The sequence below is a fragment of the Cygnus olor genome, chromosome 18, assembly GCF_009769625.2.
Source record: "Cygnus olor isolate bCygOlo1 chromosome 18, bCygOlo1.pri.v2, whole genome shotgun sequence".
Lineage (NCBI taxonomy): Eukaryota > Metazoa > Chordata > Aves > Anseriformes > Anatidae > Cygnus > Cygnus olor.
This window is the reverse complement of record NC_049186.1, coordinates 579,607-604,263: the sequence shown is the minus strand read 5'-3', so window position 1 is coordinate 604,263 and position 24,657 is coordinate 579,607. Positions and strand designations below refer to the sequence as shown.

General features: G+C 44.8%; 1 pseudogene; it reads left to right on the top strand.

Annotated features, from left to right (window-relative positions):
• The first annotated feature begins 321 nt into the window (after positions 1 to 321).
• On the top strand, positions 322 to 18,618 carry LOC121079934 (annotated as a pseudogene).
• The last annotated feature ends 6,039 nt before the right edge of the window (positions 18,619 to 24,657 follow it).

Genomic DNA, 24,657 nt, shown 5'->3' with positions numbered 1-24,657 from the left:
GGCAACCAAACCACCTGCTCTAATTGAAAAATTATACTCAATATTAAAAATTCTGTTCATGCTTAGAGGACTCAAGTTATTTAGAAGTTGTCTCAGCCTTAAGTGGGATGTTGGTACTTAGGTGTTAACATCAAAACTAGCATTCATAAGCTGTTATTGAAATAACAATATGTTATTGAAATATTACTAGTTTAAATACCAGAAAGGTAGAAACTGTATGAGATTTCATCACTAGCACAGAAAACTATAGTCTAACTGATGGAAACTGTCTTCTTCTCCCCTCAGAGTCCTCTATTGACGTGCCTTCAATAAAGTGCAGCCATGACCTCTCCAGATGCTGAGATGGCTGTCTTTGGGGAGGCGGCTCCCTTCCTCCGAAAGTCAGAAAAGGAAAGGATCGAGGCCCAGAACAAGCCTTTTGATGCCAAGACATCAGTCTTTGTGGCTCATCCTAAGGAATCCTTTGTAAAAGGGACAATCCAGAGCAGGGAATCAGGGAAGGTCACTGTCCAGACTGAAGCAGGAGAAGTGAGTGAAAAGCAACACTTGAGAACATCAAGTAATTAATTCCCATTCTAAGCACTTAGCTAACATATATCAGTCTTTCTTCCTTGGCAGACTCTGACCGTGAAGGAAGATCAAATCTTCTCCATGAACCCTCCCAAGTATGATAAAGTCGAGGACATGGCCATGATGACCCACCTCCACGAACCCGCTGTGCTGTACAACCTCAAAGAGCGTTATGCAGCCTGGATGATCTACGTAAGTACCAGCAGCTGTCTTCCTTTGGGTAGCTGGAAGGCCTGCTGTGCCAGGCTGAGCAGAAGCCAACGTGCTGTCTCCCTTCCTCGCAGACCTATTCGGGTCTCTTCTGTGTCACCGTCAACCCCTACAAGTGGCTGCCGGTGTACAACCCGGAGGTGGTGTTGGCCTACCGAGGCAAAAAGCGCCAGGAGGCCCCTCCACACATCTTCTCCATCTCTGACAATGCCTATCAATTCATGTTAAATGGTGAGTACTTGATCTCCCTCCAAATTATATTGCAGTAAGAACTTCAGAAAAAAAAATATATTTTTTTTTCCTGCAGATATATGTAAAATATTTCAACATATGGAGTTGTGTATGTATCATGTATGTAAGTTTAGTGAACTTGAATACCCATCTTTAAATGAGATCAATGGCACAGAGAGCATACTGGGAGTGTTGTGGAGGGAAGTCTAGATATTTAGTTTTGTAATAGCAGAGTAAAAAGTTTGATAGAAAACAGAACAAGCAATGCTACAGGAGTGTTAGGGATGTATCTTAACATAAAGTACAGAATCAAACATTACTAACATACTATCCATGTCAGGAAGTAAGAAAGTATCACTATAAATTGAAGTTCCAAATCCAAATAAGTATAGTATCAGTGCTTTTTACTGCCTTAAAACCCCAAGTGATAATGGTGATTGCCAGAGATGAAGGCAGTATTAGGGCCTGTAGTAGTAAGAGGCAAAAGATACAATGGAAAATGGAAGATTGGTAGAACGATTGGCTAAGAAATGGCTTTTACTTCTTAAGTATAAGATCTGAGGCTTACAATGGGTAATTCTTGGGCTCAGTGCACAGTAGGACAGAAGGAAACAAAATGAACAGTAGGAATTATTTGAAAAAGCGCCAAAATAGCGGTAGTACCATGAGGTTCTATGAAAAAGTGGAACATCCAGATCTTGAATAAAGTAGAGAGTTCTAGTTTTTCCATGTTAGAAAATGATATAGTGGAACTGGAGAAGGTTAACTGAAGGACAAAAGAATGTTCAAAGACATTAAATAAATTAAATCAATTCTTTAACAAGTAAGTAGATAAAGACACTGAAGACGGCAAAGAGATAATGGAGGGTACGTATGACAGAAATTTGTAAAATCAAGAGTTGTATAGAAAGTAGGATAAGGATTTACTCTTCTGTTCTGCCTTGTAGTAAAGCAACTACAAAGCATCAAAACAAACTATCAGTTTAAAAAAACGCAAAGGGAATAAAAAATCACATAAAATATACTTAAGTTCTGGAAATTCTTTTTCAAAGAAAACATATGTCCTAAAGGTCTATGTTAATGAATAAAGTAAGGAGATGAATTCATGCAATGTCCATTTTAAACCATTACATAAAATTATACCAAACATGGCTCAAGAAATCCTTGAACTCAGGAGGTCCTTTGGTCTGATCTGGGAAGGATTTTGAGTCCCCAGAAAGTTTCTATTCATTTTCATTTACATTTTTCAATCACTTTAATCATATTAACATTATATATATATATATGGTTTGGGTTTTTCTCATATACAGAAACATCATTCATGATTTGAACAGAATCCTCTTAAAAAGAAGCCAGCATTTTTTATCCCAAACCCATATCTCTATCAGTCCAAATCAGATATCATATTTTATTGGGGAGAACTTCAAAAAATCCTGAAAGTGCTAAATTGAAGTGTTAAGTGCTAAATTCCCAGGCCTTTTATCTGGGAATTGATTATCTAGTGTTCCTGCAACATAAGGAAGCTCCAGTTACTTTCTTTCATAGATTTTGATTTCATTTCAATTCAGGAGCACTGAGAAAATTCTCTGTCTTTTTGCAGACCGTGAGAATCAGTCCATCCTGATCACGTAAGTACACTTCTTGCTCAGTTCCCCACAGGGCTGCTCTGTACCAGGGGACCTGCTGCCTGACCACACACTCTCTGCTTCACTGTTTCATTTGGCAGTGGAGAATCTGGTGCAGGGAAGACTGTGAACACAAAGCGTGTCATCCAGTACTTTGCAACAATTGCAGCTAGTGGGGAGAAGAAGAAAGAGGAGCCTGGCAAAATGCAGGTAAATTAACAGATACTGGCTTGAAACAATGCTTTTCTCTGTTCCTCATTTTTGAAAAGTAATAACTAGGAATTATTATTGTCCTGTAGGGAACTCTTGAGGATCAAATCATCAGCGCCAACCCACTGCTGGAGGCATTTGGAAATGCCAAGACTGTGAGGAACGACAACTCCTCACGCTTTGTGAGTTGTAGGTTTGGACAAAATCCCTCCCTCCCATTACAAGACAAGTGATGCACCCAGCGGTATTACACATTAAGATGTCAAAATAATCCATCCAGGCTGAAATGGTTCTTTTTCCCCTCAACAGGGCAAATTCATCAGAATCCACTTTGGGGCCACAGGCAAACTGGCTTCTGCTGACATTGAAACTTGTAAGTGACATCCTGGCATGATCACATCCCTTCCTAAATTCCTACCTCCGTGTCCTGTCTCATTCCTAACTCTTTCTTCCTGCCTTGCCAGATCTGCTGGAGAAGTCCAGAGTCACTTTCCAGCTCAAGGCAGAAAGAAGCTACCACATATTTTATCAGATCACCTCCAACAAGAAACCAGAGCTGATTGGTAGGAAGGATCATTATATCTTCTTGAGGAAGATTGCTGAGCAAATGTTTCCTCTACTATCTAGCCGAAAAAACTAAGCCTGTGTCCTTCCTCTTCCTGCTTTCAGACATGCTTCTCATTACCACCAACCCATATGACTACCACTTTGTGAGTCAAGGTGAGGTCACTGTACCCAGTATTGATGACCAGGAGGAGCTCATGGCTACAGATGTAAGTACTATAATGAAAATATTTTTAATTGTTAAGTCTACTAGGCAATAACTTTACTTCACTGCTTCTACTGCAGAGTGCCATTGACATCCTGGGCTTCACTCCTGATGAAAAGACTGCCATCTACAAGCTGACAGGGGCTGTCATGCACTATGGGAATTTGAAGTTCAAGCAGAAACAGCGAGAGGAGCAGGCAGAGCCAGATGGCACAGAAGGTCCCTAACAACTGTTCTCCTAATAAAAAAAAAAATTTTGGAAAGATACCTTTTTAGTCAGGAGAAAAGCCATAACTCAATGAAGTGAAATGTAAGGAATGCTTATTTTAGCGTCCATGAAACTGTGAAGCTGATTCTCTGATCTCTGACCTATTTTATTGAACGACACTCCTTCCTTTTCCATGGGCTAGGTTCATGCATTTTTACATTTTTCCATTTAGCATGCAGAGCTTTTTGGCAAGCCTTTTCAAAATTCAGCTTTCCTGTGTTCATAAAGAGGTTCTAGAATAAGCTCTGGAACACACATGCTTCTATTGGCACACAGACTGTGGCCTATTCAAATATAAGTGCTTTCTTAGAGTTTGACTAAACTGCCAAGTTGTAATCTTCATGTACTTTTAAAGTTACAGTTATTTGAAGTTTATAAGTTTATTAGTTTATAGTTATTTTAGTTTATAAGCTTTGTGAAAATATTCAAGGATTCATTTCTTACTGATAACTACTTTCAAAAGATACCATCAAAAAGATACCATCAGCTTTCACAGCTTTCCTTCATGGGGTATATACTCCCTGTGATATTAGATGAAAAGATTTGCAGTTCAAGAATTTTAAACATTGGAGTCATTTCTGAGAGACTTCCCCATTTATAAAATTCCAGTCATTCTTAAATGCTTTTTTTTACACATCTCTTGTCTTTCAGTTGCTGACAAGGCTGCCTACCTGATGGGCCTGAACTCAGCTGACCTGCTCAAAGCCCTGTGCTTCCCCCGAGTCAAAGTTGGAAATGAATTTGTGACAAAAGGTCAAACTGTGGAGCAGGTAAAACAATTGGTTACTAGACACACGTGGTTATGGCTCAGAACATCTCTTTATAGGTTAATCTTTTTAAAAAATTCTCTGTGCAGTAACATTTCCCCTTTGCTTTAGGTGCACAATGCTGTAGGTGCCCTAGCAAAGGCTGTCTATGAGAGGATGTTTTTGTGGATGGTTGTTCGCATCAACCAACAGCTGGATACAAAGCAACCCAGACAGTACTTCATTGGTGTCCTGGACATCGCTGGCTTTGAGATCTTTGATGTAAGGAACAAGAATTTCACAGCAGCTTCATAGTAGGGAAAATGTGTGTTAACAAAATTTTAAAAGTTTTTTTTAAAACGGTCAGAGACATAATACACTTGTGTTCTTTCCTTTTGTAAAAATACTATGATCAAGACGTCTCACAGTTAAAGAAATTTTCAACCTTTTTGAATAATTAGATCTTAATAGGAAAGCAACTACTAACTCAGCATGCAAGAATATTAAGCTTAAAAAAAAAAAGAAAGAAATCTGTGACAAAGTTACATGGGCCAAAGGTGAGGAAATTATTGAAAGAGATTAGGAAGTGCTTATGTAGTTATTGAAAGAACCACAAAACCTTCCATACCAGAGGACGGAAACATCTACAGCCACCAAGTCAAGAGCAGAAAAATATTTCAATAGCAAACTGAGACAGTCTTCATGATTGGCAGGAGTAGAGTCTACTAATAAGTTTGTTCTGATAGGAGAAATTGTTCTGAAAATGATTTACCAAAATATGCCTTAGAGTTAAGAAATTCCAAAGAGATAGGGGATAATTATAATTGTTAAAGAATATATATTGTATTCATAAAAGAATGATAACAGAGAAAAAATATGTTAATTATATATTAGAAGTCTCTTTTTATCTTCAGAACTCAAGTACAGTCCCACTGAAGGATTATTGGGAGAACAGACAGGGAGGGGAACTTGTATTTGTCTGAAGAGACATAAGGTGAATTATAACTGCACAGGAAAAAGTCTTGTTGTGATTGCTGCACGTTGAAAATGTTATATCTTTTTTTGCATTTGGCAGTTCAACAGCTTTGAGCAGCTGTGCATCAATTTCACCAATGAGAAACTGCAACAGTTCTTCAACCACCACATGTTCGTGCTGGAGCAGGAAGAGTACAAGAAGGAAGGGATTGAATGGACATTCATTGACTTTGGGATGGACCTGGCTGCCTGCATTGAGTTGATTGAGAAGGTATCCTTCCTGTTCAGGTGTATTAATGCTAGAATTCTGTTGTTATTTAGGGATACATAAAGAAAAGACATATGATGAATTAAAATATTACATTTCAATTATAAAGCTGCTCCGTATTTTTGTAATCTGTAATGTTGCTTGCAAGGATTAAAAGCACTTCCACAAGCAACAAAGAAACACCAGCTGTGAAAAACAATGGATTTAGCTAATTTTCTCTGACTTACTGTCATGAAATGTACAGAAACAGCCTTCTCTTTTGATTTGTTTGGCAGTTTTCTGTCCTAATTCCAGACTCGTTCCAACCAAGTGTTGTCTCCTTTCTAATCTTTTTCTCCCTCCTGCCTGTTGTAATGTCATCCAGCCCTTGGGCATCTTTTCCATTCTGGAAGAGGAGTGCATGTTCCCCAAGGCAACTGACACCTCTTTCAAGAACAAGCTCTATGACCAGCATCTGGGCAAGTCCAGCAATTTCCAGAAGCCCAAGCCTACCAAAGGCAAGACTGAGGCCCACTTCTCCCTGATACACTATGCTGGCACAGTGGACTACAACATCACTGGCTGGCTTGAGAAAAACAAGGACCCCCTGAACGAAACTGTCATTGGGTTATACCAGAAGTCTTCACTGAAAACATTGGCCTTACTGTTTGCCAACTATGGTGGAGCAGATGCAGGTCAGCTCTGTGAAATTCTTTTCAACATGGGACAATTCTGAAGGGAAATAAAAAAGGAAAAAAGTGTTTAAAGCCTTTTTTCTATTCTATAATTTGTAATATTCAATGTCAATATTTTCGTATAGTTTTCCTTTTCTTTCATTTTTAGAGTCTGGTGGCAAAAAAGGTGGCAAGAAGAAGGGTTCCTCTTTCCAGACTGTCTCAGCTCTTTTCCGTGTAAGTACAGGTGTCCTCACTTTGTCTTTTTTTACTTGAAGAAAGAGAACTTAAAATGTGAAAAGTGAAGTTGTACCCTCTTGAAGTCCTACAGCTGAAGATCCACTTACTACTATAGATCCATTTATTTCCATTTAAATGATGGAGCGAATTTTTTTTTTTTCCATGTGGAATAATTTTCTGTCATTAAGATAACAAAATGAAAACTCTTTCAAAATATTTGTCATGCAGATCTTCTTTCATACAGCTTTATTTGTAGGTTAATTATGAAGCTGTAACATAGCATCTTCTTCCAGCGATTGCACAAAATTCAGAGTGTTTTTGCAAATGGGGGTTTTAGACTTCTGAATATTTTCAGCACTGCTACCATGCAACATTTGTGAATAATGGAACAGTTCTGAAAAACAGAGAGGGTAACTTTAAGTTTGGCAGAGGGTAACTTCAAGTTTATTGCATATAAAAGCCTAACCAATATATTGATGCAGGAGAGCAGGCACAGGAGATTGTTCATTGTGTTCAGAGCAATGAGTCTTAGGGTATCAAATGAGGTATATCCCAGGTTTTGTAATAAAAAAAAATAAAAAATAAAAAAAATAAAAAAATAAAGTTACAATGACAAAATAACAAAATTATATTTCCTTTTAGTAGCAATGCCCAATAGTCAAAGACTAATGAAAGCTTTTGTGCATGACTATGGAAATTTTACAATCTATGATTAACTCCTTTCCATAGTTGAAATACAGGGAACTTCAGGGATGCAGATTTCTCATTTGTTGATTTAAACTTTACCTTGAAATCTCACAGGAGAATTTAAACAAGTTGATGACAAATCTACGTAGCACTCACCCCCATTTGTACGCTGCATCATCCCAAATGAAACAAAAACACCTGGTAAGTGGATCCAACAGGGTGAAAACTTGAGCCACAGAAGCTCTTCTCCTGAGTAGCAAACAATGGGGTAGTAACTAATGGTGGTGTTTGTTAGGTGCTATGGAACATGAACTGGTGCTACACCAGCTGCGGTGTAATGGTGTGCTGGAAGGGATCAGGATTTGCAGGAAAGGATTCCCCAGCAGAGTCCTGTATGCTGACTTCAAACAGAGGTAAGAGTAAAGGAGGAGCTGTTGAGTCCCTCAATTGTAGGGAAGCCTTGCAGAGAGATCTTGACAGATTAGAATGCTGGACAATCAACAACCATATGAAATTTAACAAATTCAAGTGCCAGATTCTGCAACTGGGAAGGGGAAACCCTGGATATACGTACATACTGGGGGACAAGTGTCTGTAGAGCAGTCCCCTGAAAGGCATCTGGTGGTTTTGGCCAATGGCAAGTTGAATATGGTTCAATAGTGTGCCCTGGCAGCCAAAAGGGCCAAATATATCCTGGGGCGCCTCAGGCACAGTGTTGCTAATCAGTCAAGGGAACTGATTGTCCCACTCTGTGCCAAGGCAGCCTCACCTCGACTACTGTGTGCAGTTTTATGCATCACTATATAAGAAGGATATAAAACTATAAGTGTCCAAAGGAGAGCTACAAATGTGGTGAAGGGTTTAGAGGGGAAGACATATGAGGAGCAGCTGAGGTTCCTTGGTTTATTCAGCCTGGAGAAGAGGAGACTAAAGGGGGGACATCATTGCAACCTGCAGCTTCCGTGCGAGGGGAGTGGAGGGGCAGGTGCTGATCTCTTCTCTCTGGTGAAAGCAACTGCATGGAGCTGTGACAGGGGAAGGTCAGGCTGTGTGTTAGGAACAGGTTCTTCACATAGAGTATCGTCAGGCACTGGAACAGGCTCCCTAGGGAACTGGTCAGAGCACCAGACCTGACAGAGTTCAATAAATGTATGGACAATGATCTCAGACAAAGAGTTTGATTTTTAGGTAGTTCTGTGTGGAGCCAGGAGTTGGACTCAATGATCCTTATGGGTCCCTTCCAGCTTGGAGTATTCTTGTTTGGTCTGGTCTGGTCTGCCTTGCTGCCCAATCTTTTCCTGTTCCACACCTTCTATATCCTAAACTACTTTAAGTGCCATATTTAATACACCATTTAGTGCATACACTCTGTAATCAAATCTAACTATCACATTACAGTAGTGTACTACTGGAAAATGATGAGGTAACTAACAATAAGGTTTCCTTCACAAATCCACTTCAAAATTTGAACAAAAATACATGTTTCTACCCAGTGTGCACAGGATGCCTCTAAAATGTTTTTCGGAGGTCTGTTGCTGGAAATGAGATTACTTCAGTTATGTAGTCAGCTGTTGCTGAAAACTATCTGATGAGAGTAGTTACTGAGAATAGCCAGAGTATCCTAACATGCCTAAATATTACAATAAAGTACTGAATGGAAATTTAAAAATGTTTCAGTATCAGTTCATGATGAGAAAGAAGTACCAGTATCAGTTCATGGGTAAGAATCAGGATTCCCTTGGACTCTGAGTTAACAGTATGGAAATGTCACTTACACTGTCCTGAAAGGGTGGATTGTCCCTAATACTCAACTGGAGAGTCAGCTATTGCTGAGAAGGCTGTGGGATTTATTTGCAGTAGTGGTATTGGCAATAGTTGTTTCTTCATGTTCTGTTTTCTCCTACAGATACAGAGTGCTTAACATAAGTGCTATCCCAGAGGGACAGTTCATGGACAGCAAGAAGGCTTCAGAGAAGCTCCTTGGGTCCATTGATGTGGACCACACCCAGTACAGATTTGGTCACACCAAGGTAGAAACAAGTCCTGCACTCAAAGACTATGTACCTCCGCTGCACATGACCTGAGACTGATGTGCTACAATGCTTCCTTTTTTCAGGTGTTCTTCAAAGCTGGGCTAATAGGTCTTCTGGAGGAGATGAGAGATGAGAAGCTAGCAGAGATTATGACCAGGACGCAGGCCAGATCCAGGGGCTTCCTGATGAGAGTGGAGTATCGGAAAATGGTGGAGAGGAGGTAGACATTTATCATAAATGTACCTTATTCACATGGTACTTCACCAAATGGGTGTTAAATTACAAATTTTGGGTATGTTATTAACATGGGGGATTTGATTACAGGGATGCCATCTTCTGCATCCAGTACAACATTCGTGCGTTCATGAATGTCAAGCACTGGCCCTGGATGAAGCTGTTCTTCAAAATCAAGCCCTTGCTGAAGAGTGCAGAATCTGAGAAGGAGATGGCCAACATGAAACAAGAGTTTGAGAAAACCAAGGAAGAACTTGCAAAGTCTGAGGCAAAGAGGAAAGAACTGGAGGAGAAAATGGTGACCCTGTTGCAGGAAAAAAATGACCTTCAGCTCCAAGTGCAGGCAGTGAGTGTCACCATTTATTTGTCCCTGTTTTTTTTTTTTTTTAATCTTCTTTTTGTTTGTTTGTCTGTTTGTTTGTTTTTCCAAGCAGAGACTTACAGGAAGCTGACTAAATTGCAATAGAAAAAAAGTCACACACTCAAAGTTACTCTAAAGTTGAGTAACTGTGAACACTGCCAGGGGCACAACAAGTTCCCTGTCAGTCAGTGAGGATAACTGTAAGTGCCAAATGAGACTCAGCAGCCCTGCTGTCCTGAGGAAAGAGCCAAGTAGCGCTAGCCAACAGGTGATATGCAGCAGACACCTTTGTGTGACCTGGAAGGGAAGCATCTCCATCTGTTCAACTTTCAAAGCTGTGTGTCCATGTAACAGAGTAAAGGCAACCCTGAGAAGGACCCACTTTACCTAAACACAGATACACTATAAGGCCTAGATTACCTTCACACGCACAGATCCTTGGTATTCAACTTCAATCAGGAACAGGCAGTTTCTTAACTCCAAGCAAAACACTACTTTCTTCACTGTATTATTCCCACAAATGGAAAAACCTTGGCTACCCAAATATGATAACGATCATGGTGAGTCAATTATAAAATAGAGGCTATTGAATACTGAGTCTGTGAGGGAAAAAGGCTCCAAATCTACGGCCTTGCTGAGAGTTGTCACTGTTCTGTCATGCTCAAGCGTGTATGAGGTATTCTCATAGCTACCACCTCTGTGAGCCATTTTAAAGAAAGAAAGAAAGAAAGAAAGAAAGAAACAAACAAACAAACAAACAAAGGAATTAACAGTGATGTCAGATGGTAAGGCCTCCACATTTTAACATGTGCCTACTTACAGATACACAACAGAAATTTCAAAACGTTATAACCCACAAAAATCTCTGTCTCCCCATCAGGAAGCAGACAGCTTGGCCGATGCCGAGGAAAGGTGTGACCAGCTCATCAAAACCAAAATCCAACTGGAAGCCAAAATTAAGGAGGTGACAGAACGGGCTGAGGATGAGGAAGAAATCAATGCTGAGCTGACAGCCAAGAAGAGAAAACTGGAGGATGAATGTTCAGAGCTGAAGAAAGACATTGATGACCTGGAGTTAACCTTGGCTAAAGTTGAGAAGGAAAAACATGCCACTGAAAACAAGGTACACACATGGAGAGTCACACAAAGGGAGAAGGGATAGATACCTCCCACATTAGGCTGGTATCCCTAGAAAGGGGCTAGGTTTGGAAGATGACAAGAGCATCACAGCTGGACAGCTGTGAAGCTCAAATAAAAATCAAGCTCCTGGCTAAGCGCTGCAAATGAAAATGCCACTACACAAGAAGTCAAGTCTTATACACGGCATTCTGGTGCTTGCTTAAAACGTGCAGGTGAAAAACCTCACAGAGGAGATGGCAGCTCTGGATGAGACCATTGCCAAGCTGACAAAAGAGAAGAAAGCCCTCCAAGAGGCCCACCAGCAGACACTGGATGACCTGCAGGCCGAAGAGGACAAAGTCAATACATTGACCAAAGCTAAAACCAAGCTGGAGCAGCAAGTGGATGATGTAAGCACAAATGCATATGGCAATTACAGGATGCTTGTGGAGATAAATACGGCTGGCAGAGTACTGATGCTCTTTCTGTTTAGCTGGAAGGGTCCCTGGAGCAAGAGAAGAAACTGCGCATGGACCTTGAAAGGGCTAAGAGGAAACTTGAGGGAGACCTGAAGCTGTCCCAAGATACCATAATGGATTTGGAAAATGATAAGCAGCAGCTGGATGAGAAACTGAAAAAGTAAGTGTGGTTGTGAGACACCTGATTGCAGGTCAGGTGCATTTATTAGGTAGTTTTATTCAGGTGTTAACACTGTGATTCTGTATGCTTTGTGCAAAGGAAAGACTTTGAAATCAGCCAGATCCAGAGCAAAATTGAAGATGAGCAAGCCCTGGGCATGCAATTACAGAAGAAGATCAAGGAGCTGCAGGCAAGTCCTTCCCCTCCACCCTGCTGAAGGACATCAGTACAAGGAGGGCATGGGTGTGAAGGGTCTTGCATTTTCCCCAGGCCCGTATCGAGGAACTGGAGGAGGAAATTGAGGCAGAGCGAACCTCTCGGGCAAAAGCAGAGAAGCACCGTGCTGACCTCTCCAGGGAGCTGGAGGAGATCAGCGAGCGCCTGGAAGAAGCAGGAGGGGCTACAGCAGCTCAGGTTGAGATGAACAAGAAGCGTGAGGCAGAATTTCAGAAGATGCGCCGTGACCTCGAAGAGGCCACGCTGCAGCACGAAGCCACAGCTGCCGCCCTGCGGAAGAAGCACGCAGACAGCACAGCTGAGCTTGGGGAGCAGATCGACAACCTGCAACGAGTCAAGCAGAAGCTGGAGAAGGAGAAGAGTGAGCTGAAGATGGAGATAGATGACTTGGCCAGTAACATGGAGTCTGTCTCCAAAGCCAAGGTAAAGAATTGCAGTAGAATTCACAGGGCCAAGGTACAGCACATAGCCTGAATCTACTAGTCGCACTCTCATATAAGAATCCTGCTGTGAGAATTAGACAGAGTCCAGGTGTTCATTTCCTCTCCTTCTTTGTTTTTGATACCTAGGCAAATCTGGAGAAGATGTGCCGCACTCTGGAAGACCAGCTGAGTGAGATCAAAACTAAGGAGGAGCAGAATCAGCGCATGATCAATGACCTCAATACTCAGAGAGCTCGTCTGCAGACAGAAACAGGTGAGACATCCTCAGTCCTGAGGTGCAATGGCAGAACCTGAAAATCAGGAGGATACACCATGGTGCAAAGCAAGAATTGGGCTAACGTCTCAAAGCAACCCCAGATTACAGGGCTTTACAGTGTTCTCCAGGGCTAAGTATTGGGGACAGTTTTGTTTAACATTTTGATCAGCAATCTCGGTTGAGGGGACGAAGTGCACGCTCAGTTATTTTGCAGACAACACCAAGCTGGACAGGAATGTTGATCTGCTTGAGGATAGGAAGGCTCTGCAGAGCGATCTGGGTAGGCAAGATCAATGGGCTGCAACCAATTCTATGGTATTCAGCAAAGCTAAGTGCTGGGTGCTGCATTTGGGTCACAACAACCAAGTGCAGCAATACAGGCTTGGGGAAGAGTGTCTGGAAAGCTGCTCAGCAGAAATGTATCTGGGGGTGCTTGTCCACAGCTGTCTTACCATGAGCCAGCAGGGTGCCCAGGTGGGCAGCAATGTCATCCTGTCCTGTATCAGAAACAGCGTGGCCAGCTGGTCTAGGGAAGCGATTGTCCCTGTGTATTCGGCACTGGTGAGACCACATCTCAGATACGGTGTTCAGATTTGGGCCACTCTCTACAAAGAACATACTGAGTTCCTGGAATATGAAGAGCAAAGAAGCCGGTGAAGGGACTGGAAAGCAAGACATGCAAGACATGTGAGGAGCAGCTGAGGGAACTGGGTTTGGTTAGTCTTGAGAAAGGGGGATGAAGGGAGACCTCACGGCTTTCTACAACTACCTGAAAGTTGGTTGTAGCAAGGTGGGTGCTGGTTTCTTTCCTCAGGTGACAAGTGATAGGACATGAGGAAATAGCATCAAGTTGCATCAGGGGAGGTTTAGATTAGATGTCAGGAGGAATTTCTCTGTGGAAGGAGTGGTTCGGCACTGGAACAGGCTGCCTAGGGAAGTAGTAGAGTCTCCATTCCTGGAGATATTTAAGAGATGAATGGATGTGTTGCTCAGGAAAATGTTTAGTAGTGAACTTGGTAGTTCACTATAGTGTTACATCATGGTTGGACTTGATGATCTGATGGGTCTTTCTAAATGATTCTATGATTCTACCGTTAGTGTAACTTTATTTATTTATTTATTTATTTTTCACTTGCCAGGTGAATATTCACGCCAGGTGGAAGAAAAGGATGCTTTGATTTCTCAGCTGTCTAGGGGCAAGCAGGGATTTACCCAACAGATTGAGGAACTGAAGAGACATCTAGAGGAAGAAATAAAGGTCTGGAAGTGCCCTACTTCCTGCAAGCCACATCACCCAGAAATGCATGAGTTATACTCATCACAACACACGGGGAAGGAACCATAGTGATTTTGATGCTAGAGGAAGTCATCCACAAGCCCTTAATGAGATTCTGATGCCCTCCAAGACAGCATGAACACACATTTGTAGGCACATTTACAGAAACAAGAGATTGGTGTCCCCTGGCCACCTTTCACTAACACATCCTAATCCTCTAGCACACATTTATGAGGGATTCATCATCTCCCAGCTATCCATTTTTCTCATCAGAGTTTACCCACCCTTTCCCTGGGGCAGTTCTCCTGTGCATGACAATTTCACTGTCAAGATGCATCTCAAGATGTGTATTCAGGTTACTAATCCCGGTGTCCCCACAGGCCAAGAACGCCTTGGCCCACGCCTTGCAGTCTGCTCGCCACGACTGTGACTTGCTCCGGGAACAGTATGACGAGGAGCAGGAAGCCAAGGGTGAGCTGCAGCGTGCCCTGTCCAAAGCCAACAGCGAAGTGGCCCAGTGGAGAACCAAATATGAGACGGATGCTATTCAGCGCACGGAGGAGCTGGAGGAGGCCAAGTATGTGGGAAGTGGGATGTTGAATGGGTGGAGAAAACTGAGACTGCTAAGGGTATTTGGAAGGAGTCTTTGAGGATGGGTCAAGATAGGGATGGGATGAAGGCATCAATATACTCTCTTTGTGGTAGAGGGCAGAGAGGGAGAAAGATGAAAAGCGTGCTGTGGAAAAAGTTCAGACTGGGAGGACAAACTTGCCCTTAGGGTGTTAGAAGAGCTAAGACAGTCTGAATACTCAGTTGCCGCTAGGGCAGAGGTGCGATAGGCCCTTTAGGCTGCATGCTGCCTTGGACAGAATAAATACTGTGGACAGCTCAAGGAACTAAGTCCCCCAAGCAGGCAAGTGCCCTCTTGTGAATCTTATAAAATTGGCTACCCTTTACTCTCTAACCTGAAGCCGTGATCATCTCCTCCCAGAAAGAAGCTGGCACAGCGCCTGCAGGATGCAGAGGAACACGTTGAAGCTGTCAACGCCAAATGTGCTTCCCTGGAAAAGACAAAGCAGAGGCTGCAGAACGAGGTGGAAGACCTGATGATTGATGTGGAGCGAACAAACGCTGCCTGCGCAGCTCTGGACAAGAAGCAGAAGAACTTTGACAAGGTATTCTGGCCCCTGGCCCTGTGCTTCCTGGGCAGAGCATCCCTTCACAATTGCCACATCCATACTCACACCCTGTTGATCTGCCCAGATCCTGGCAGAGTGGAAGCAGAAGTATGAGGAAACACAGGCTGAGCTGGAAGCTTCCCAGAAGGAGTCTCGCTCTCTCAGCACGGAACTGTTTAAGATGAAGAATGCCTATGAGGAGTCCCTGGACCACCTGGAAACGCTGAAGCGTGAGAACAAGAACTTGCAGCGTAAGTCCCTAGCCCTCTGCTGCTGGCCAGGCCTTCCCCCAAGCTTGTCCACCCACCACTCCACACGGGTGTGTGCCTGCAGTGATGAGAAGAGACCTGTCACCCTGGTGTGTGAGGGCCCTTCCCTTTATGCCCTGTGTCTGACCATTCCTTGTTTCACCCTTCCCTACAGAGGAGATTTCTGACCTCACGGAGCAGATTGCAGAGGGAGGAAAGGCGATCCACGAGCTGGAGAAAGTCAAGAAGCAGATTGAGCAGGAGAAATCTGAAATCCAAGCCTCCCTGGAGGAAGCTGAGGTACAAAGTGCTAATGAACGGTGTCCAGACTGAAAGAATGGGAACAGAAATCTGCAGATGTGGCAAGAAAGCCAAACTGTATTTCACGTGGTATTGTATTAGAGATTACTTAGAAAGCAAGCCATAGTTTTATTCACTGTTCCTACTAACTTGTCCAGGCCTCCCTAGAACATGAAGAGGGGAAAATCCTGCGCCTCCAACTGGAGCTCAACCAGGTCAAGTCTGAGATTGACAGGAAGATAGCAGAGAAAGATGAGGAAATCGACCAGCTGAAGAGAAATCACCTCAGAATTGTGGAGTCCATGCAAAGCACCCTGGATGCTGAGATCAGGAGCAGGAATGAAGCCCTGCGGCTGAAGAAGAAGATGGAGGGAGACCTGAATGAAATGGAGATCCAGCTGAGCCATGCCAACCGTGTGGCTGCAGAGGCACAAAAGAACCTGAGAAACACGCAGGCAGTGCTAAAGGTATAAACCAAAGTATGTGCACGCAGGCATCTGTCTTGCCTCATGTTACACCAACATCATAACTGTGCAAATAATTTATTAAAAGAGCAGGGAATGTCTCTGATGTCTCTGTCCAACAGTGCTGCAGTGATCAGCCACCTCATAATCTCTCTTTCCTCTCTTACAGGATACTCAAATACACTTGGACGATGCTCTCAGGACGCAGGAAGACCTGAAGGAACAGGTGGCCATGGTGGAGCGCAGAGCAAACCTTTTACAGGCTGAAGTTGAGGAGCTGCGGGCAGCCCTGGAGCAGACGGAGCGGTCAAGGAAAGTGGCTGAGCAGGAGCTTCTGGATGCAAGCGAGCGTGTGCAGCTCCTCCATACCCAGGTCGGATACTTTGCTGGAAATGAATCCCACCCACAGGAGATAACATAGAATGAGATTGCTATGTATCTTGCTTGTTGCTATGCATCTTACCGTGTACGTATTTGAAGAGCAAAGCTGTGACATGACCAGTCCAGCCAGGCACACGTCTGGTTTGCCGCTAGGGCTCTAAAGAGGACCTTTGAATCCTTTAAATTAAAGACTTGCATAAACATTACTCTCACTCCCAACTCTTGATGTGGAGTTGTTAGATCTGACAGTACAAATCCTATCCTTCCTCTTGCACAGAACACCAGCTTGATCAACACCAAGAAGAAGCTGGAAACAGACATCGTGCAAATTCAGGGTGAAATGGAGGAGACAATCCAGGAAGCCCGCAATGCTGAAGAGAAGGCCAAGAAGGCCATCACAGATGTGAGTTGGGGCACTCTGTCACTGAGGATGGTGGATGTATCCTCCCCCAAAATGTCTTCGGCCCCAACCTGGCTTTGCTGCTTTGCCTCTCCAGGCGGCCATGATGGCGGAAGAGCTGAAGAAGGAACAGGACACCAGTGCCCACCTAGAGAGAATGAAGAAGAACCTGGACATGACGGTGAAAGACCTGCAGCACCGTCTGGATGAGGCTGAGCAGCTGGCCCTGAAGGGAGGCAAGAAGCAAATCCAGAAGCTGGAGGCCAGGGTGCGTAGGGATGGTATTTGTGCACAAGCGAGCATGTCATGAAGGGAGCCACTTGGAAAGCTCCAAACATGGGCTTCTCATTGCAGGTGCGGGAGCTGGAAGGGGAGGTAGATGCTGAGCAGAAGCGCAGTGCTGAAGCCGTGAAGGGTGTGCGCAAGTACGAGAGGAGGGTGAAGGAGCTGACCTACCAGGTAAGGCAGGAGGAGTCTTTGTGCTGACGCACCCTTCTCACAGAAAGCCAAAGCATTTTTCCGTGAATTCCAAGAGGACGTTTTCTGGTGGTGTGGGGAAACCAACTCTCTCTCTTTCCTGCTTACCAACCACTCTAGTCTGAGGAAGACCGGAAGAACATCCTCAGGCTCCAGGATCTGGTGGACAAGCTGCAGATGAAGGTGAAATCTTACAAGAGACAAGCTGAGGAGGCTGTAAGTATTGCTTGGAGAATGGCCATGAGCACCCTTCCGTCGGGGCAGCACAGTTATTGAGATGAGCACGAATACAAGGAAAGAGGCATGAAAGTAACTCCAAAGACACAACAGTCTTGGCCACGTGGTTCATTCCCGTGTCAGCAGGCCTCGCCTTCTTCTGGCCATGCTGCACTCAGGGATGAACCAAGGGTTATTCTGCTGCCTGTTTGATTCAGGAAGCCAGACCAAAATTCCTGAGGGCCTCGTCCATTGACTGAGAAGCTCGTGAATCTCTGACGCTGGTAACAGCACAGGGTTTCTGAGTCTTTCTCAACCTAATAAACCACATGGAAAATTGGGCACCGAGTAGTGGGAGAATAAGCACACAAAATGAGAACACCACGTGACAGAATTGCTCCTCAAGAGTGACACAGTACAGGTGCAGTTTGCAACAGTGGGGTCCTGAATAAGGGAGGATGATGAGCTCTTTGAGAGGTTTCTGGGTCAGCAGTGGTAGGTAGGAGACAGGAGGTCTGTGCTTTCTCCGCGTAATCACCAGAGCCCCTCAAGGCCCAGACGCATGAGGAGTGAAACCCCTGCCCTGGGCTCTTCACCACCAACTCCCTCTCCCCACACAGGAGGAGCTGTCCAATGTCAACCTCTCCAAATTCCGCAAGATCCAGCACGAGCTGGAGGAAGCCGAGGAGCGGGCCGACATTGCAGAGTCGCAGGTCAACAAGCTCCGAGCGAAGAGCCGGGAGTTTCATGGCAAGAAGATAGAAGAGGAAGAGTGAGGATGTCGTGTGGCAGCAAAGTGGCCTGAGGGATGCACAAAATGTGAACCCTCTGTCACTTCTTCCATAATTGGGATTTGTAGCCCCCTGCATACATAGGGAATAAAGTCTGTAGATTACTTCACGTACCCACCATGAGCATTAGTTGTCATCTGCTTCTCTTTTTACTGGTTAGGTCTGTATCATCATTTGTTTTTGGGCACAGCTTTGGTTATAGCCTCTGTATACCAACATCACGGTACAGCTTTCTGTCCCCTAGTTCCCAATGCCTCATCCCTTCTATATCACTTAGGGACTGGGGCAAGATTGCAAGTGGCAATTCAAAGGCAGAGAAATCACAATAGTAGTTCCTGATAGTGACTTCTTCCAGTTCAGCCTGCTTACAGTTTGGTCCCAAACCTCTGGTGTTATGTTTGCCCATACAGCGCCTCAATCGCCTTCCAGTTGTGCAGCAAGCAACAAAACAGTTAACCTAGACAATGTCAGGTGTGAACTGCTCTTTTAGCTGGCCACTTTGGATGGCGGATTTGTGGAGGGCCGATAACTGACAGAGTTTATGTTTTGTTGGGAAGCTGATATAAGGTGCTCTTTAGCCTCCAGTATGTTTGCTTCATTAATTTGGTTAGATGGGGTTGGGGGACTGTGAAGACTGTTGTGCCCTTCCGAAGAGATGAACCCTGTTAAGTTCAAGTCCACCTTATATCGGGATCAGCACAGAATCCTTTGAAAGGGTAGATAAGCCTGTGGATGGGGAGACCCATCCAATAAAACCCATGGGGATTCCCAAACCCTTTCAGCAAGGTCTCCCAACAAAGGTTTTGGCAGAGAGAGGAAGCCATGGGATAAGAAGGAGCCTTCTCGCCTGTCTAAATAATCCTCAAAGACACAGAACGAAGGAGGAGTTATCTGTGAGTGGTCTGTGCTGCCCAAGCTATCCATAAAGCAACCTGAAGAGGTGCTGAGCGGGAAGGTGCGCAGTGTTTCCTGATGAAATAATACCATTCGAGGCAGTAAGGCCAATGACTGATGCCTAAGAACCAGAGAAGGCTTTAATGGCACTGAACAGACAGACATTAAAGATAGCATACAAAATTCAGTACAGTTAAAAAGAGGCACTTGGGGGAACATAACGCAGTGTCACATACAGACGGGTGGACACTAAGCTGACAATTACTGGTCAGGAGCAAGGTCTTCCACATGTGCTGGATAACTGCGTGAAAACATCAGCTCACATCTCAGCAGTCGTAGCAAAAGGCAAAATAAAAAGAGTCAAACTGATTTTGCAAGGAATTATGAGTGGGCACAACAGAGACAACGATCACTCCATTGCATTGTGATCAGAAGTGTGATGACATTTTGAATACCATTCACAGTCTGATTCCTCCCATTTTTAAAAGGGCGCAGAAGGAACAGAAAACATTCCAAAGGCGATGAAGATGACCAGATGCAAGGAACAGCTTCTATAGGAGGACCAATTAAGCAAACCCAGAAATTTAAAATAGTCAAGCAGACAACCAAGTGAGATACAAAACAGACGTATAAAGCTGGCACCATGTGGAGAGGCCTGAGAAGGATCAACATTCTAACTGGCTCTGTAAAGATCAACATTCTAACTGGCTTTAAAAGATACAGGAGAGTGTGGACGTTGCAAGGTGGGGGACAGTGTGTGTCTGTGTCCTTTTGGGGGCCAGAAAATGTGGTTCCAGTCAGAACACACCCACCAAATCAGGCCCGAGGACACATAGGGATAAAAACAATTGTTGAATCCCACTGCTTGTGTGCAGGGAAAGTTTGGCTTGTGTGCTGCTTTTACCTGAGATAGAGTTAATTTTCTTAGTAGTGGCTCGTATGGTGCTATGTTTTGGATCTGTGATGAAAACAGTCTTGATTAGTGTTACACTGATGTTTTAGCTGTTGCTGAACATTGCTTACGCAGTGTCAAGGTCTTTCCTGTTTCTCCCGCTGCCCTGCCAGGAAGTAGTCCTGGGGTACACAAGATGCTGGGATAGGAAACAACCAGGACAGCTGACCCCAATGGACCAAAGGGACGTCCCATGCCATATAATGGCATGCTCAGCAATGAAAGCTCGGTGAAAGAAGGAGGAAGCAGGGACATTCAGAGTTACATCATTTGTCTTCCTGAGTAAACATTACACATGATGAAGCACTGCTTTCTCTGGAAATGGATGAATATCTGCCTGTTGATGGGAAGCAGTGGATGAATTCTTTGTTTTCCTTTGCTTGCACACTCAGATTTGCTTTACCTGTTAAACTGTCTTCATATCAACCCACCAGCTTCCTCACTTTTAGCCTTCCAATCCTCTCTCCCATTCCCCTGTGGGGGGAGTGAACAAGCATCTGTGTGGTGTTTAGTTGCCTGCCAGGGCTAACCCACAGCAGCTGGCTACAGTAACGGCACTACTGGACTGTCCGAGGCTAAGAAACACATGGGAGCATTAGCCAGAAATGTGGTGTGCCTATTGTGTTTCACAGACAGAAGCAAAGAAGGGGGAGGTAGGCTTCTGCATCACTCTGCTGCGTTTACACGCCTGTTCTTTGTACAGCTGTCTCTTTGGAAGCCTACACACTTCTTCAGATCTTATCCTTGTCGATTTGGGCAGTAGCTAAGATGGCAATTGCCTTGGGGGCTTCATTCCCCGCACTGCATGCTCTGACAAGAGGGCGGTGCAAGGGAAGTCTGGGGAGTGATCATCACCTGCTCAGTGGTCAGCAGTCCCCAGCCATAGACCACAGCACCCAAGTTTGAGGCAGCTGATCCCTAAAATCTTCAGAGCTTGAATTCCCACAGCATTTCAAAAGAAGGCTTGCTAGTGGAGCTCCTGGGAAGTGGGTCATTTTAGCCCCCCCAAAAAAGTCCCATCATGCTGATGTTGAGGCACACTGCCCTGCAAAGCTACTGCGTGAGAGCTGAGAATAGGCTAACTCAGGGTGTGTACCTCCCTAGCTTCTGAACCTGGGTCAATTTTAGAAGTAGGCAACTGCACCATGCTCTAAGAAGGCAGATGCTGCTCTTCTCTCAGAAAGATTCACTTGGGCACAATTCTCCCTCATGGCAAAAAGAGAAGGGGGTGAAGTCAACCCAGACCCTGGGTTCTCACCGGCCTCTCCTGCCACATGGTACCCTATCAGGAACAGAGCAGCTGCATCAGGGAAAGCCTTCTGCATGGCAAAGCATATTAGATTCACTCCCACAGACTACTTTCACACTGGCTCCCTGACCAAAACAATAGAGATCGTCGTAATAATTGTCCCAATGGAGAGAATGTGAAATAGCAAGCGTGGTATCACTGTGAGCCTAAGCAAGACACACCCAGACCTTCACTGGTCGCACACAAAAGCAGAACAGGGCCGCAGTGCGAAGAGGGCATTCTGCCCCTCACCTCCCTCTAGTCAGCTCCATGTTCCAGGGAACACAGCTCACTGGGAAAACCATGAGTTTCTAGTGACTATGATGGAATAAAATCAACCTTTATACTAAGCACAGGCACCCGCTCTTAAGAGCTGAGCGCCAGGATCAACAGGTACCTCCCACTGCTTCCGTGCTGGTGGTCCAAGTGCAGTGCAGTGGTCCAAGAGTACTGCTGTTACACACGCATTCCCCTGCCTGGTATACCTGTGTTGTGCTCCACCTTTACGGATCTGAAGAAACTCCTAAGGAGGAGCAAGTATGCTGCTCACTCAGAGTACTGATCTTCATCAGCCAGTGGTCAAAGTACTGACAGATACAAGTATGGAAAGGAACTGCCCAGCAAAGTCTGCTAGGCAGTGCCGAGCTTCAGTGACTGGAGACACAAGGACATCAGGCCTTCTGCGGCCGAGCCATCATACCACTCACTGCCTGTTACCCCAGCTTAATGACTATGATAGTCACATGGTACTATGATGATTTTACACTCCCTGGAAATAACACGGGGATTTTAGAGAGCAGCATCAGAATGAAAAATAGAAGGGTAGAAAATTAAATGGGCAAATTGGAGCATAGCTCTCAAATCCATAGGGAGAAATCTGACAACGTACAAGCACAGCAGTGCACAGGGGAATTTAAAAATAGACACCAAAATATAGATATGCTCAGCCAGGAAAAGGAGATCTGCAGGCTCTCGTGAGTCCAAAACTCAGGATGAGTCATCAACGTGATGACGTTGCCAAACAGACAAATGCTTACGCTATGAAAGGCCCTGGCCGTCACAAATGGGTGCTGGCACCCAAACCGCCTGTTGAGAATGGACCTGTGCAAATGCTACCTCTCAGGCCATGCCCAGGAATTCCTAAGGGAGGGCTAGCTCGAGGGCGATCCCCGATCAGACTCCTAGTTGAGGCAGCCTTGTTATACAAGAAAGAAATCCACCCGTCAGTCTGTGTGTGTGAGGACTGTGTCTGCCAATGTATTGGTCTTTCTCCTCTGGAACTAATGATCAAAAAAGAGCTTTTTCTCTACTTTGGCAACAACTTCCAGTTCATAAGCACATATGTCACGTGCTCAATCAGCTGAATCGACTGTGTTTTTCAGACTACTTTCTGAGCGATATAAAATCAAATGGATTTTGGAAGATATCACAGTAACTTCCTGCAACAGATGCTCTCACACTGAAAATACTCTTAGACTCATCAGCTCCTTTGATGTACCCATGTGAGAGATTCTGAGAAATGTCTGACTCTTGAGTTGGTTGACTGTAACCATGTACTTGCTTGAACTTATGCTATAAATCTCAAGGCCTGCTACTCGTAATGCCACTCTCACCAGATTCAGATCCACCCCACGCACTGCTGCTCTGCTGACCAAACTCTGATGGAGAATCCCCAGAGTGTGGCAAGTAAGAAGCATCTAAGGAAAACACCACCGACAGAGACTCTGACGATGCTCAAAGCTTTGGAATAGGAGCCTATAGAGGTAAAGCCCAAGTTTAGCTAATGTGCAAGGCAGCCAGCAGTGCAGGGTCATAGGATGGCTCTCTTTTTCCAAGACCCTCCAGGCATTCTGCAAGATAATGGCTAACTGGAGGCATTTCTCGGGGAGCTGAAGAGCTTGATCTGGGCGGCAGGCGACATACACCTGTGCTGCTTGGCAAAGCAGTGATAAAAGTGCAGTGGCCTTTGCACCTTGAACTGGAAAGGATACAGGATACATTTTCCCCTATTCGACCTGCTTGGAGCTCAAACAGTGTCGCCATCACTCTCAGGTTAAACTCATGCCTTCCCAAATACAACCCACACGGATATAAAGATCAGTTCCTAGCAGACTTTAGTAGCATGAGCAGGGAATGTCAACAGGACAGGGTGTGCAAGCACCGTTAGATCCTCTAGCTGCTAGTCTCCCCCACTGGGCACCAGCACCCTAACACCCTTGTGGCTGGCTGCCTGGCGGGAAGTCACCATCACTGTTTCCTGCTGGAGCTGGACTGCTTTGCACAGATGATTTACCATTCAAGTGGGCAGGGGCTTGTACCCATCCTCATGGACCAGAGATGGATCGCATGCAATAAGCTAAAGAAGCCTGCCCAAGTCAACTCTACTGTCTCGACATGAGCCAGCAGTGCGCGCCTGCAGCCCAGAAGCATGCTGTGTGCATCAACAGAGCAGTGGGCAGCAGGTTGAGGGAGGGAATCGTCCTCCTCTACTCTGCCCTTGTGAGGCCCCACTTGGAGTACCGTGTCCAGGTACAGTGGGCCCCCAGCACAAGAAAGCTGTTAACCTGTTAGAAGAGGTCCAGAGGAGGGCCACGAAGATGATCAAGGGGCTGGAGCACCTCTCCTACGAAGAAAGGCTGAGAGAGCTGGGGCTGTTCAGCCTGGAGAAGAGAAGGCTCCGGGGTGACCTCGTTGAGGCTTTTCAGTACTTAAAGGGGACTTATGAAAAAGATGGAGGGTGACTCTGCTCAAGTCAGACAATGACAGAACAAGGGAGAATGGTTTTAAACTGAAAGAGGGGGGATTTAGATTAGAGGTCAGGAAGAAATTCTTTGCTCAGAGGGTGGTGAGGCACTGGAACAGGTTTCCCAGAGAGGTTGTGGATGCCCCATTGCTGGAGGTGTTTGAGACCAGGTTGGATGAGCAACCTGATCTAGTGGACAGCGTCACTGCCTATGGCAGGGGGGGCTGGAACTAGGTGACCTTTGAGGTCCCTTCCAACCTGAGACATTCTATGAT